The sequence below is a fragment of the Peromyscus maniculatus genome, chromosome 5 (genome assembly GCF_049852395.1).
Source record: "Peromyscus maniculatus bairdii isolate BWxNUB_F1_BW_parent chromosome 5, HU_Pman_BW_mat_3.1, whole genome shotgun sequence".
Classification (NCBI taxonomy): Eukaryota; Metazoa; Chordata; class Mammalia; order Rodentia; family Cricetidae; genus Peromyscus; species Peromyscus maniculatus.
Genome location: NC_134856.1, coordinates 40,756,668 through 40,773,434, shown reverse-complemented (window position 1 = coordinate 40,773,434; position 16,767 = coordinate 40,756,668).

The window sequence follows — 16,767 nt, the reverse complement described above, 5'->3', positions numbered from 1 at the left end:
ATTCAATTGGCTGCCTATCTTGGTGAAATTACGGTAATGTGCATTTTGGCAAATCATATCATTTGACTACGTCGTTTTAAACGTACACGGTGCATTTCTTCTCTTCCCTCTCAAAGTAATTCTCTAGAATGCCTCAAATTCAAAGGAAGATGCAGACAGGCCCTGGCCATCCCATCATGACCAGCTTTGCTCTGCAGGATGGTTACGTACCTTTCTCCACCTAAATCTCATTTTCCTAGAAGATGCTACCAGGAAGACCCATGCCTTCATTTCCACCGCCGTGGTAGCAGACCTGAGTGAGGGAACTTTGTCAGGCCTCATGTGATGAAATAAAAACAATGGCCGGCAAGCAACAGCTTTCCTTGCCCTGTCACAGATGAGAAATCGTTCCTTCCATGCCTGCGAGCTAGGTTTATCACCGCCCAAAGTGAAGGCCCTTCCATCTAATTTAACCCACGCCAGGATACTGTTCATATTCATCTATGCAATCACGTTATAATATATGAAAAGCTGATTGTGAGGAATGGGGGCGGGGGCTTTCTCCCGCATCACCATAATAGATGTGTACAGAGCTCTGGAATATTAAACTAATGATTTCATTTGTCTACTCTTGATGTTATTGAAGAGTTTTATCCTATGCATAATTAACAAGGTTTTGAAAGGTTGGATATAAAACACGATGGCGTTTCTTGTCAGCTTACATTGAGACGTCTTCGGTGACCAATACAAATAGCCTACGAGGGCGCTCTCCACCTAATCCGGAGGAGTGATGGATGCGGTGCTCCCGCAAAGCGGCTTTGTTTCCACAAATTTGCTCTTGTTCATTCTCATTCCCTCGCTCTCTCCCAACCCTACCTCCACTAGTTACCATTTAATGCAAAACAGAAGCCTTCTAAAAACCGTTAGAAACTCTGGCGTGCTTACGTTTCATAAGCATCAGCGTCTACAGACCTTAAATGAAAGAAAGTGAAGTATGGACAGAGCCAGAGAAATCACATAACTGTCTAACTCACACGAGGGTCTCTTGCTATGGATTACTTTGGATTAGTAAAGTTAGAAACACTATAAAGCACACAAATTCTGTCAGGAATAAATTTGGTGGCTTATGATTCCCCATCACCATATTTGTTCACATTTGTTCACAAAAGTCACCATACAAATAAAAGTATTGCCTCCCATTTGTGACTCTTCCCCTTGCCCCAAATAGTTGATCATTTAAAATCTTACATTAGTATTATAATAATACTATGAAAGCTGCTAGGAAGTAACACGCAGGTTGGATGGTCTGGGCCAAACTGGAGCTGAAGCAACATGTTGAAATAAAACAGGAAGACATGATTACAAGGGGTGGAGCTAGATTCATGAGCTTAGGATTATAATGCACTCTGCATGCCACAAATATGGATGCCAGGCACTGTCTAAGCTGTGTGCCCCAAACACTAGCATGGGGTCACTTAAGACCACTGGACAAGCCTGCCAGTGGAGGCACATGCCTTTAATCCCAGCACTTGGGAGGCAGAGGTAGGCAGATCTCTGAGTTTGAAGCGAGCCTGGTCTACAGAGCTAGTTCCAGGACAGCTAGGGCTATGCAGGGAAACCCTGCCTCAAACAAACAAAAAGAACACTAGCCTGGTTGTCTCATTGTATATTAGCTGAAACAAGGATGACTCTAAGACTGTCATATTCAAAACAATTATGGCTGACCTTTTATTTGTGTGTGTGTGTGTGTGTGTGTGTGTGTGTGTGTGTGTGTGTGTGTGTGTGTATTTATGTGTATGTATTGTTAAGGGGGCTTGCATATGTGTGCACTGGAGAGAGGGTACAGGTGCATGCATATACACATGTATGGGGAAGACAGAGGCCAACTTCTTCCATTCCTCGGGAAGCTCTCACCTTTGGTTTCCACTTTGTTTTCTGAGACAGTGTCTCTCACTGGTCTGGGGCTCACCAGTGGCTGGCTGGGTGCAGGACCTCAGAGTTACTCCTGTCTGCCTCCCAAGGGCCAGGATTACAAGTAGAAACCACCACACTCCTGCATTGGGAGAGCCAGAGAGCCAGGAAGTCTGCTGTAAGACTGTGGCTTCTAAACAATGACAGTACCAGTTGACATGCCAACATGGATGAAGGAAGGGCCTCATCCCTAGATGAAGAGCTATAGACAATTAACGACGGCAGAGAAAGGGAGAATTAGTCTTCCCCAGGATGGGCCCCTAACTGGTTCCCCAATACCAAGTGGTCAGTCCTAAAAACATAATCCTAGCAACACTAAATGGACTCTGAAGGTGATATATATATATAATGTATATATATACATAGTATGTGTTTATAAAACAATAATAAAGAAAAAGCAACATTAAATGGACTCTGAAGGTGGACTCTAATGTGTGTATAAAACAATAATAAAGAAAAAGAGACCATGAATTTAAAAGGGAGTAGGTATGTGAGAGATGGGAGGGAAGAGATTAGGGATAAATGATGTAATTATATTTTAACTAAAAATAAAATAAATAAATAAGATAATGTGGAAAGTGTTTGAGAAGATACCTAATGTTGGCCTCTGGCCTTCACACATATATACATGTGCATGTATACCTCTACATGCACAGACAATGTATACATGAACATATATACGCACATGCAACATACACAAATGAATCAGCACAGTAAAAATCCATTTGAGGCACATAGACATCAGTCAAGATGAGCAGTTCAGGCCTTCTGGAAACCATTCGCAGTCAGCTTACTGGTGGTGATGGTTTTCATTTTGGGAAGCCACACAAAACCCCCAGCCACTGACCACAGAAGCACGTGGACTGTTTGTTAGAGGCTTGGTAACACTGGAAAGAAGGAGCCAACACCCCCACCTAGTAAACGCTGAAGGGCAGTGACTCTCACTCCAATAGTTACCTTCAAGGTAAAATTAATTATTAATTGGCAAAGCCTGGACATGGAATGATTGCTATCAATATTTTAATACTTTCCCTGCTAATTTCATTCTCACCAGAACCATTGAAGATGTTTGCTTTCTGTGAAGCTTGCCATAATGATCGTCTTAAGTTTTCCAACATTCTGAAATTCTCTTCTTTAATTTCTAAGATTAAACAAATTGGAAAAAAAGAGAGTCATACCTCATTCCTGCAGATGAACGATTTTTCCATTCTTTGCAGGCTCATGAACTCCTGAGTGGTGTTAATTTTTAAATCCCCACCCACGCTGCCAGTCTCATCCGTGCAGATATGTGTTTTTACAGTAGTCTGGGGGGGTTACGTGTACACCTTGAATTTGTGGAAGTAGAAAGTGATCTTCCCAGTGAACTGAAGTCATCTCTAGAGCCAGCTTCCAGCAGAACCCAGACAAAACTCACTTTAGGTTTCTCCTGAATGGTTTAGAAGACTCCTTCAAGTAGCAAGGACAGGGCAAGTCACAAATGGTGTGGGCACAAGAAAACGAGACGGTAGCCGGAGAACTGGAAGTTCTGGGCCAAGCTGCACTACATGGAGACATCCTGCCTTGCAGTGGGGGAGTGTTTGCCAAGCATGCATGAAGCCTTCGTCTGATACCCAGCACTGTATAAGCTAGATGTGGTAGAGTCTTAGGAGATGAGGGCCGGAGGAGCAGAAGTCCAAGGCCATCTGCTGCTACCTCAAGGCCAACCTGAGACACTTGACACCTTGTCTCAGATTTAAAAAAAAAAAAAAAAAAAAAAAAAAAAATCCTCTCCACTTTAGATTTTCATGGTCCACTGGCTCAGAAAAGATGCTGATGAACAACCTAGAGATGTCAGCCTCAGAAAATCTCAGACTCCACGATGACCTTCAGTTGGCCTCAGGGACAGAGCCATGGGCTCTAAGATTGGAAGCAAGGCTCCAGGGCAGACAAGGGGGAAACACAACAGAGATTTGGAATTGCCCAGGGCATTTAAAGCCTAGAAGGGCTGTTCTGGGGGAAGTATTCCCTGGTCACATTATATTTTATAAAGAGGCACAGGCAAAGTCACTTTCAAGTATTTTTCAGAAATTAAAAGATGAGTACAGTGAGATGGTCCAGGGGATAAAGGTGCTTGCCACCAAGCTGACTACCTGAGTTCGATCCCCAGGACCCACACGGTGGAAGGAGAGAACCAACTTCTGCCCTGCCAGCCAGTTCTCCTCTGACCTCTATTTGCATGTGAAAGCACCAATACACACCCACACACAGATAAATAACTAAAGGTTTTAAAAAGCTAAAATAAATTTTATAAAAAGTTAAAAAGACTATCAGCTGCTTTGTCAAACCATGTAAGAACTGGGGAGTGGGGCTGTCTTGGGCTCCTATAGACAGTAGCCAGAGATTTATCCCCACATTGTTTTTTTATTTTTAGGTGCATTGGTAGTTTACCTGTATATATGTCTGTGGGCAGGAATCAGATCTCCTGGAACAAGAGTTAAAGACAGTTGTGAGCTGCCATGTGGGTGCTGGGAATTGAACCCAGGTCCTCTGGAAAAGCAGATAGTGCTCTTAACCACTGAGCCATCTCTCCAGCCCCTCACATTGTATTTTTAACAGCGTATACCTGTTACCTCTAAGTATCTTGTGCCCTTCAGCCTGTGGCCAATTTCAGTCACCCCTTGGAATCTTCAGGAAATTTATTCCTGGACCCCTAGAAACCAAAATACACACACACACACACACACACACACACACACACACACACACACACACACACACACACACAAAGGAGATAGATAGATAGATGATAGATAGATAGATAGATAGATAGATAGATAGATAGATAGATAGATAGATAGATGCATGGGTGGATGGATAGATAGATAGATAGATAGATAGATAGATAGATAGATAGATAGATAGATAGATAGATAGATAGATATAGATAGATAGATGTATATTTTGTATAAACAGCATAACATTTGTTTGTAAGTTATCAAGCCTTCCTGTGCATAGGGAGGAGTCCCCAATAAGGAGTTAGCCTGTGTTGTTTAAGTAATAACAACAAGGAAGCAGATCCTAATTCAGTGCTGACGTAATTTTTCTTTCCAAATGTTTTTGTCTGGGTAACAGACATTCTCTTGGTATATTGTATGTGCTTTTGAGCTCCCTGAGAAGTTGGCTCTGGAAGTGGGGTTTCTGCACCCTCTACTTCAGACACAAGCACATTTCTATCTCAAGTGACCTCCAAGACCTCTTGTCTGGGGAAGAACTTCTGCCCCTCAACTCTACATTGGGGAGGAGAACACAGTAAAACAACCCAAGAGTGGAACAGTGTGTCTGTGGAAACAGCCAGAGGTAAATCATCTCCACCAGAGGCTACTGCTATTTACTCCATAGTGTGAAAGTACCTGTAGTGGGGTGCTGGCTAGATTTTATGTCAACGGACCCAAGCTAGAGTCATCTGAAAGGAGGAACCCTCAACTGAGAAAACACCTCTGTAAGATCAGGCTGTAGGCAAGCTGGTGGGGCATTTTCTTGATTAATGTTTGAAGTCTAGAGCCCAGCCCATTGTGGGTGGGGCTACCCCTTAGGCAGGTGGTCCTGTAGTATATAAGAAAGCAGGATGATGCCACCATGAGGAGCGGGTAAAATGCTCCTCCACTTCTACCTCATTTCCTGACTCCAGCTTCCTACCTTGAGTTCCTGCCCTGATTTCCTTTGATGATGGAGTGTGATGTGGAAATGTAAGGTGAAAAAAAACCCTTTCCTCTCCAACTTGCTTTGGTCAAGGTGTTTTATCAGAGCCATAGAAACCCTGATTAAGGCAAATGTCATCCAAGGGATCTCTCTGCTCTGCCTGGGACTCTCCCTATTGGAAGCTTAACTGGCCGTCAGTTTCTGTTAGGTGTTTTGAGTACTGATTGGACGGTGTCCTTCTATCTCTGTAACTGTCTCTCTACCTATCTGTACTTGCTATTTATTCTTTTACTCTGGCTTGTTAGGGGCACAGTAAAGTCACTATTCAACGCTGAAGATACAACCCTGAAAAGTCATTCTCCAGACTGAACAAAACAGGATGTGGGTGACTTGGATCCCCAGCTGAAGAAGTCATCGGAATGAGGGCTGACTCCTTCAGGCCTGTCTACTCTCCACTCCACAGCAGCTCTGGCTGACCACATTCCTTCCCAGTACCAGGTGCCTACAGGGAAAAGAGCCAGTGTGCTGGCTGGCTGCTGCCAGGTACCTTGACCATCACTCAGCATTTACCCTTCTCTTGCTCACCACATCTAACCAGTCGTGAGCCATCACCGATACTGTGTCTTTCACAACTGTCCAGTCCATTACTTGCCTACCCCCACTGGCGAGCAAGCTGGATTCAGTGTGGCCGCCATCTTCCTTACCTCTTCACTCACTTCCTCTACTTACCCAGCCTCCACCCATGCATTTCCTGAACTCAGTCACAGTAGTGTTACTCAGCTCATTTCTCAGCGGAGCACTGTCCAACGTAGGCTCCATCAGAGCTTTCTATGCCCCGGAGCCATAGCCAAGCACTCCATCATACATTCGGGATTAATCCAGGGATCAGTCTCATCTCTCACCACTTCAGAAAAACCAAACTCTAACCCCTTAATGCATTCGTTCTTACTCTATTTGAAGTCTTAATCTGACCTCATATTACGACACTTGGCATGCCAAGACTAATGTAGAGCTCAGCATGCTTTTTCATGCATTAAATTCATTCCAAGCATTCTGAGACTGCGATTTAATTTGTGCTACAATTTCTAAGAATATTCCTAACCTATCAACAAAGGTTTTAATTAATATTTGTTGAGTATCCATTGTGTTCTTATAACTTTTCTAAATATTTATTTGAACTGACTTGAGTAACCACACATGAGTTGCAATGACTATAGACCCATTTTACAGATAAAGAAACCGAGACATAGGCTAACTAAGTAAACACAGTACAGTGCACAAGCAGAGGAGCCAGGACTACAACCATGCTTCCAGCACTAACCGCTAAACCTCACTGTGGTTCCAGACATAATCTGGACAAACCATGTTTGAATTCATGACAGAGAAAGACAAATGTGCAGCAGTTGACACAAACAAAATCTGTGTGTGTCAGGGTTGAGGGTATTCACAAGGGCCAGGGGGTCTGCTCTGCAAATCTCTACAGGAGTTACCTCTAAATCAAACTTCACACCTTCCCAGCATACTGCACAACTCACCGGGGAACCTGTTCCATTTCCATTAACATTTTAGACCTACTTTGAGGGACAATGAAGTAGAGATATCACAACATGGAGTTATTCTCCTGCCAAAAACTAAAACTACATAATTAATGTTACAGAAAAGTGTGGGTTACAAGTACTTCAGAAATCTAAACTGTACGTCATTTTGCCATTTACAGTTTATTAACAAAATTAGATGCAGCTTTTTTCTATTAACTGCTGTACATTTTTCTGATGTTAAATCAATACAGCTTCCATTTTTCATGGAACAGAAATTTAGGAAATTAAATATATCAGACAAGTGGTCATAACACAACCGTGAAACGACACAGGAAAGATTAAAATAATGGCAACCATTCATCATGCACATTTGCATCCTGGAATAGTAAAAGTCCTAATTGCTTGCCTTGGGTTCTTATGAGTATAAAGCAAAATATGGATTAACAGATTGGCCTTTCTGTCTTCCAGGAGAAAAATTCCCAGGCACAGATCTCGTGGTCAATAAATCTTTCATTGATTGACTCCTGTAATACGCTTGTTTAGTTGTTAGAACTGACACTCACTGTTCTAAGCATTTGAAGCCGTGGGAGATGGCAGCAGGGTAGACATGCTCTTATTTGTTAATAACAAACAATATTTTTAAATATTTAAAAGCATTTTAGAAGTCAACTGAAAACAGAGCTACAGTAGGTACAGCTACACATTTTTCTTAAGATTTATTTTTATCTTTAATTACGTGGATGTGTGGATGTCTGTGTGCATGTGTGCACCTCCGTATGATGCCTGCAGAGGCCAGAAGAGGAAGTCAGATCCCTGGAGCTGGAGTTATAGGCAGTTGGGGGTTCCTGGTGTAGGCACTTGGAACCAAACTCAAGTCCTCTGTAACAGCAATACGGGCTCTTGACTACTGAGCCATCTCTCCACCCCAGAGCTATAGATTTGTTACAGCAGGATTTGTGTAGCGGGTTATTTATTCATTCATATGTTTAATGATCAACTCACTATGAGCCGGGCATGGCATCAGTTGCTTAACAAAAGTTGATACATGAACGTACTTTTTCACTGCAGAGCTTATGCCCCAGAGGGAAGTTAGTTCATCACACAAGAATCTCAGCATGAGCCAAGCAGGGTGACACATGCCCGTAATCCCAGCACTCAGCAGGCAGAGACAGAAGGGTGATGAGTTCTAGACCAGCATGGGCTATACAGTGTGTCTGAGACCCGCATGAGTGACAGCTGCCTACTGTTGTCTCTGACAGTGTTTGCTAAAAGGAATGACTTTTAGGCAATAGCCGCAGATATTGTGGAGGAAGTGGCCTTACCCAGGGTCAGGGCTTGTCCGGGGCTGGCAACAATGTATGTAAGGACGTTGTAATGAAGCTGGCTGTACCAGGTTAACTTTAACAGCATCATCTTAAGAAGGAAGCCACAGCCCAGAAAGTTCAGAACTACAAACAGTCCAAAGGATAAAGTGAAATATTTAATACATAATATGACAGGAAATTGGGAAAGAGTACCCCATAGTCACTGGCCACAAAACAAACTCAACATACCATTATCACTCATGTGATTTTTTTTTTTTTGGTCCAGACATCCCATCAGTCCACCACACTTCCCCTCAGGATCATCTCATCCTAAAAAAATTTTAAAATCCGTAAGAGAATTATGTCCTAAGCTGTAAGTTTTCTTTATTTTCTGTTGGAAATCTATGACAGCTTGCCAGGATGTCAACAATATTCAATCTCCCACGGATCTGGTATCACAGATTCAGAGTGGGTAGTAAATGTGACAAGTTTCAGATGTGCTAGCCAGAGAAAGGAAAGCTCCCAACCACCCACCCTCCCTTGATTTCCATGGCTGTCGCCAACCTTGCCTACTCCCCAAGAGCCTTACTAATAGGTCCAGAATGTTCCATTTCCACCACACAGCCATCAGGGACAAAGACAAGTTGAGAATCAACTGCCATCTAATGACTCATCATCAAAACCTCGGTCCTTCTCTCCCACAAGTCATTTCTAGAAAAATGTTCTGCTTCACAGAGGCAGCTTTGACCTGCTTGCAAGTGTTTGCCGGTCTGCACAAACTCCTGTTCTGTCAACAAATGAAGGAGGACACGCTTTGAAAATTCCACCACACTGAAATAAACCTCCTGACTTGTCACGTCCAGGCAGATGCAGATTTTCTGAGAACTCACCAGTGTGTCAAAGTGACAGGAGGAAAAACCATTCCCAAGCTCCTTTAGTCAAATAAGTACTTGGAAATCCGAGGTGTAACTAAGAAGCGTATCATTGTGGCCTTTTCAAAGGCACAGTGTAAACAACCTACATGGAGTAGACAGACAAGCTGTTTGGAGGTCAATACAGAAGAAGAAGAGAGAGAGAGAACACATTACAGGAAGGATATTTGAAAAAGCCTTAAGTCATATTTTATATTTACCCCCCCACACACACACATACACACACACACACACACACACACACACACACACACACACACACACACCTTAAGTGAAGTTAGGCCACTGAGGCTGACAATGAATCCCACAAGAGCCATAGACTATTCAATAAAACCCCAGGGCTGGGCATAAGAAACCTCCTTTCAAGTTGTTGGTCGGGGTAGTCCAAGAGACTCTCAAAACAAGGCCCCCTCCCCAGTCACCTAGGTGCTCCATTAGACTGTGTGTCAATGGGCAGCCAGCATCCAGGAGGCACTCAGCGCTAACAGCCTGTGAATGGACACCGTTACAAGAGTGTTGGAGAAAGTCAAATACGGTAAGATTTAAGGAAATTACAGAAGCTGTCCCCGCATGATCTTGGGGTCCTTTTCTCTTTCATAGGCAAGACACCAAGGCAGGCACTTGAGGGGTTGGATTCTAGCTGTGGTTCTCACTGTGTTCTGCCCACTCTTAGTCATGATCCTCCTAGCTAGAAACTGATCTTTGACTACCTGCTGGCTTAGAAAGAGATCAGTGACAAAAGGTCTGGATTCTCAAATTAATGAGAGACAGACCATGGTGCTTGATGGGTTTTGTCATTCTGAAAAGTCACCTAGCTTGTTGGGCTACCACAAAATGAGGGACGTCTCCACCTAACATTGAAGGGCTGTTGCCACACCGAGCTGTAAATCCTTATGTTGAGATAGGAAACATTTTAGAACAATTTAAGACAGGAGAAGGAAGTTATGGTGGAAGGCAGGAAGAAGAGAAGAAGGAGGATGAAGAAGGAGGGGAGGAGGGAGAGGAGAAGTGAGCAGTACAGGAAGTCATAAAAGCTGGTGTGTGAGTTTTCACAGAGTTTGGCTTGTACCTCCTCCAACAAGGCCACGCATCCTAATCTTTCCCAAACAGTTCCACCATTGTGGTGATATATTGTGTCCCCCAATATATTATGCATCCTGATAAACTAATCTGGGGTCAGAGGACAGAAGAGCCACTAGATAGACATAGAGGCCAGAAAATGGTGGCACATACGCCTTTAATCCTATCACTTGGGAGGCAGAGATCCATTTGGATCTCTGTGAGTTCAAAGCCACACTGGAAACAGCCAGGCATAGTGACTTACACCTTTCATCCCAGGAAGTGATGGCAGAAAGCAGAAAGGTATATAAGGCATGAAAACCAGGAACTAGAGCTGGTTAAGCTTTCAGTCTTCTGAGCAGCAGTTCAGCTGAGATCCATTTGTGTGAGGACACAGAGGCTTCGAGTCTGAGGAAATAGATCAGCTGGGGAACTGTGGAGATTCGGCTACACACCAACTGGGAAACAAACATTGGAACACGAGCCGGGGTCATTCTCATTCAAAGCACCACACTGCCTTCCAGCCAGCAAGCACAGCCTCCAGATTTCCTGTCTTGCTTTATGTGCCTGTGAAGTGAGTTCCTTGGTTGGAGGCAATACTATGTGGAACAGGAAGCAAGCCTGCCTTCAAGTTCCTGTCTTGAATTTCTGCCTCAACGTCTTCAATGCTGGAGTGTGACTTGGAGTTGTGAGATAAACTCTTTCCTCCCCTAACTTGCTTCAGGTCAGGAAATCTGTCACAGGAACAGAAATGAAACAAGGATGCGTACCTCACACAGGGATGAAGTCCCAGTTTGTGTGACCTCATCTAGAAAGTCAAGACTGGGTGGTCTGGTTACATCAGACCCTTGAGGTAGGCAGAGGTCTCAGTCTCTGTCTTCTTGTGATTTGTTATCTATGCACACACATACAAGTTACTACAGAACTGAATTAAAAATATATGCCTTTTATTAAAATCCAAGAGGTAAGCATTCCTGAACCCAAGCCATGTTAGTCCTGGAAGATTCTAGCTTTAGAAAAAACCTGTTCACTCCCTTCACCCCCCAAAAATTCTGAATTTGAATTCTGTTCCCTGCAATGTCCCATATGTAGTGAAAATTCACAATGTGTGTCACAGTACTGAGGATTCTGACCGAGTGTGACATCATGTCATCATGTGGCACCAAGCATCCCAAACACATGTGACAGTCTCGGCTCTACAACACAGTCATTCTGTAACCCAGCATTTCTAGACTCATTTCCCAAGGCCATCTCTGTCGTGGGACTCTGCTGAACTCTCACTAAGGAAAACATTATCATTTCCTATTTCTGTGTGATTTTTCTGCATCGTGATACGAAAACAAAAGCCTATCTTTCATGGGAGGCTTGAACCACAATGACAAGAAACTACCACTGCCTGGGACACAAGAGCCCACAATGCTGGAGGGTTGATGCAGGGATTCTGGTTTTAAGACAAGGACTCATGTTGGCACCAGAGCGCACCAGCGTGTTCCTCAAAACAGCTGTGGCAAGGACACAAGAATACAAACAAATATTTTTCCAATTACATCTTTTTATGTTATACATTAAGGCAGTTTTTACAGAAGGTCATACTGTGGTTGTGTTTGTTCAAGGCCAATTATGTTTTAGTCTTGGGAAGCAGACAAGAGAAGGAACTAATAAAGGCAGAGAATGGGGGACCAGACTAGTGGAGTCTTCATCATGGAAGTGTCTCTGCTGACAGAATGGCTCTGCAGGTCACTAGAGAAAGGAGGGATGGAGCTGAGGTTTACTGACACCCGTGTGGGGAAGCGAAGTTATCCTGGTCCCTGTCTGACACCCCACCCCACACACACAAAAACTAGTGCCAGGAAGATTGGGGATTTTGTCGTGAAAGGCACAACTTTCATTTTTTAGTATTGTAGAATATGAACAATATTTAATGGCTTCAGTGTAGAGAAGGATTTTTTAAAAGAACAGTTTGCCAAAAACCTAAGCCAGAAAGAAGACTGAAAACTATGAATGAATTAAAAGAACTATTCCCTTTTTTAAAGATATATCTTATTTTTGATTTATGTGTACGTGTGTGCACACACATGCCTGTGCACATGCATGTGGGTGCCCACAAGGGCCAGAAGAGGATGCTGGATCCCCTGGAAATTGTGTTACAGCTAAGTTGTGAGCTGCCCAGTATGGGCTCTGGCAACCAAACTCAGGTCCTCTGGAAGAATGGCAAGAGTTCACAGTTTCTGAGCCGTCTCTACAGCAACGAAGCACTTCGTTATCAAATGGGACCATCAAGGAATTGAAAAGGGCAGCTCACCAAATGAAGAAAGATAATTCTACACTCATAGCTAACAAAGCACAAGCATCTGAACTGTCTTCCAGCATTCTACACAGTCGTAAGACAAAGATAAATGAAGCTGTCAGGTAGAGCATTTGCCTACCATGCACAAGGCCCCAGGTTTAATTCCTAGCACTTCAATTAAAGTAATTTTTTATTATTTTAAAAAGACAGACGGGTTTGTAGAAAAATGAGCAAAATACACAAACAGTCACTTTCAGAAAAGGAAATGGAAATGGTCAACACTCATATCAGATTCTCATCCTCACTAGCAATCATGGAAATACAGTTAAACTGTATTGAAATACAATTTTAGATTACTAGACAGGCAAAGGCTAATGGTCAAGAAGTTGTCAAGGGCTAGGAACACTGAGAACTATAGTACAATGGGGGTGTAAATCACCATCTAGACCAGTGGTTCTCAACCTTCCTAATGCTGTGACCCTTTGATACAGTTCCCCATGTTGTGGTGACCCCAACCATAAAATTATTTCATTGCTACTTTGTAACTATAATTTTGCTACTGTTATGAATCATAGTGTAAATGTCTAACATGCAAGATATCTGATATGTGACCCCCAGAGGGGTCATGACCCACAGGTTGAGACGCAATGATCTAGAAGCTCTTGACATTATCAAGCAGTGCTGACAATGTGTATAGTCTACAAACCACATAGATGTTGACGAGACACAGACCCTATGGAAGAGGGAGGAGGGGGGAAGGAGGGAGGGAGGAAGGAAGAGAGAGAGCAAAAAGGAGGAGGAGGAGGGGGAGGGAGGAAGAAGATTGAGGTTCAACAACATTCCTTAGTGTAATCTGGAGAAGAACAGACAGTGGAAGCAACCTGATTGTTCCCAAGTAGGCCACATTCTTCAACAAAATGTTCTGTAGACAGGAAAAGGAAGGAAGCACAGCTGTAAGCAACACTGTGGATAAATCGTAGAAGTAAAAGTTCAAATTTACCATAGGGAAAGAATAAGTTGCATATAATACCTAAAATAGGATGGCATTTGAGGAATGTTCAAGACAAACAAAGTTAAAGGACGCTTGTAGAGACACATACTCATGACCTCACTATTACATAAGAGCAAACCATTTTTTTCCAGAGTCAGGACGAGAAAGAAGAGTCAGGATGCTAATTACCTCTAGCTAGAACTGGAGGATGAGTCCCCACAGAATTTGTCATCAGCTATTTTATTCAGATAGTAAAAGATTAAAAACCACATTAGGATAGGGATGTAGTTCAGTGGTAAACTGTTTGTCTAACATAAGCATGCACAGAGCCCTGGATTTGGTTTCCAGCACCACTAAAAAAAAAGGTGTATACACACACACACACACACACACACACACACACACACACACACACCATGTTTTCCACAAATGTCATATGAAAACTGTGAAACTAAAATTGAAGAGCCAAGCCTAAGACCTGGGACCACAAAGAAGGAGCCTTTTTTGGCTAAGTAGACGCTCGCACCAAGGTCTGACTTCTCCTCACACTATCTCACTCAGTGCACACCTGCTCCAGGAACTCATTCATTTGCAAGCCAGAGCTGAACTAAAGCCAATGGTCTGCAGGAGTAGGGAGCCATGACCCCTCACCTAACCGCAGAGTCAGAGCCTTGAAAATCGTGTAGCTGCTGAATCAAGCTCTTAGTCCTAATGAAGATTATTCAGAATCACTGGGGAGGATGGGGGGGGGGATACTAGAATACACATAGAGAGAAGCCTTAGTGGGGAGAAAGAGAGCAGAGGGCAACCCACTATGATTAACCTCATGCTTCCACACCACTATCCAATCCTAACTTTGCACCATAATAATTGTATATCTCATTGCTGCTCTGGGTTCTATCTGAGTCACTCCTAAAACTAGACCCTTCCCAATGAGAGTGAGCTATGACTCCGAAGCTATTGTGACTGTGAGTCTATCTGTTATGGACAATGTGGTTTTCCCATAAGTGAGTTCTCTCTCAAGTGGCCACCATACTGTTGAAGCTGCAGGGGCGTTGCCATGAATTCACTGAGGGCGGTGATCTGATTGTTTCTCTGCTTTTAGCCCAGATCTCACACATATGTGAAGACATTAGCAGTAGGTCTTGTTAGTTACTCATTCTGCAAATCCAGATTAATCCTGAGTTAATCTGCTGAGTTAGCTTTTTGTTGGCTTTAGGACCCAGAGAAGTAAATCATACAGCTAATATTTTGGCCAGAAGAGGGTCTCTGCAACTGGAGCTATATATGGTTGCTAATTGCCGTATGGGTGCTAGGACTGAACCTGGGTCCTCTGTAAGAGCAGCAAGTGCTTTTAACCACTGAGCCAGCTCTCCAGATCCAGAACTTTCTTTTATGGCTTCATACTTTGGATCCCAACCATACTTTCTCTTCTGAATACTCCCACCCACATGTATTTCTTGAACACTGCATGGGTTATTGTTGTTATTGGTACTTGTTGGTCATGAAATTCTCTATTAAACCTGTAAGTGACTTAGGGACAGGGTCCTTGTCTGATTCATTTCTGTGTCTCTGGTGTCATCCATGTTACATCATTTCTATTAAATATCTAACATTGAAGCATGACTTACAGCACCCTCCAAAGCCAGTAGGCATTTACTGATTGGACAGAAGTAATTGAAGATATGTTAGAAATAGGGTCTAGTTTTAGGAGTGACTCAGATAGAACCCAGAGCAGCAATGAGATATACAATTATTATGGTGCAAAGTTAGGATTGGATAGTGGTGTGGAAGCATGAGGTTAATCATAGTGGGTTGCCCTCTGTGTAGCCTGGCAAAGCATCCACCGACCGTCGCCTAGATTTCAGCCTGTTCTCGTGATTCCACCCCAATATGTTTTATGGGATATATATGCTCTTAAGTGACAGTTCCCCAAATGTTTTGTGTTTTATTTTTAATGTGACAGCAGCAGCAGGGGGCAATCTAACGTTGGAAACCTACTGTGGTAGGAGCAAAACAAGATTGCATCCCACAGCTGTTAAAGAACGAAATCCCCACCGCTGAATACAAAGTATGGCGTAGAGAGAAAGAGAAAACACACAGCACAGAGAACAAATCGGGGGCAGGAAAAAACAGAAGGTGCGGGGTTTACCCTGGGATCAAATGAGATGAAACGAAATGAAATAAATATAAAATAATTTTTAAGAAACCCTCATACCAGCTACAGAAAATCTATGAGAGCAGAAAGGCAGACTTGGGTTTTGTTTTAACTTTGCCTGCAGGCACATCTCAGTCCAAATCGCTGCAGATCTGGGAATAACAGGTGTTTATTGATTTCTCTGTGATTCTTCTCTTTTTTATTTCTTCCTTCTTTTTCCCCCTCTGGTACTGGAACAGAAGGACATATGTATTCCATATGTAACACTTTAGAGAATGAAAGGCAAGGGAAGCATGGAACAGATGTGCGTGCAGGGACCCACTTTCCCTGACACAGCTTCATGTCAACGCGCTAACTGCTCTCCTTCCCTTGGCCTAAAAGGCAAAAGGACCAAAATGCTCCCTCAAAACACATGACCTGATAAGCCACATTCCAGTGTGAATCTCTGCACTTACCAGAAAGAACCAACTTTAGGGTCCTTCCTCAGTTTAAATTCCCCTTTTTAGGCCTTCAGGAACTACCACACAATCATTAAAAAGCAATCAATAGCTTGACTTTTTTTTTTTTTAGGCTTAAAAGAGAATGGAAAACTAACCAGTCTCCGAAAACATATTTTTTAAGCCTTTGATTACTCAGTTCAGCTACAAAATCACACATCAAGGTTGATTCCAGTCTGCGATATTTTTTATAAAGAAGTTTAGGAGATGAGTATCTTTCTGCAGATGCTGAATTATCCTCCATCATTCAGCTGTCTTTTTCCTTCTTAGCAAGATACAGCCCTTTGCCTACGAAATCCGAATGATCCTTCTTGTGTTCAGTATCTAGTAAAGGGTAGAGGACAGGACACAGCCCAAATAAAGTACGTGTCTT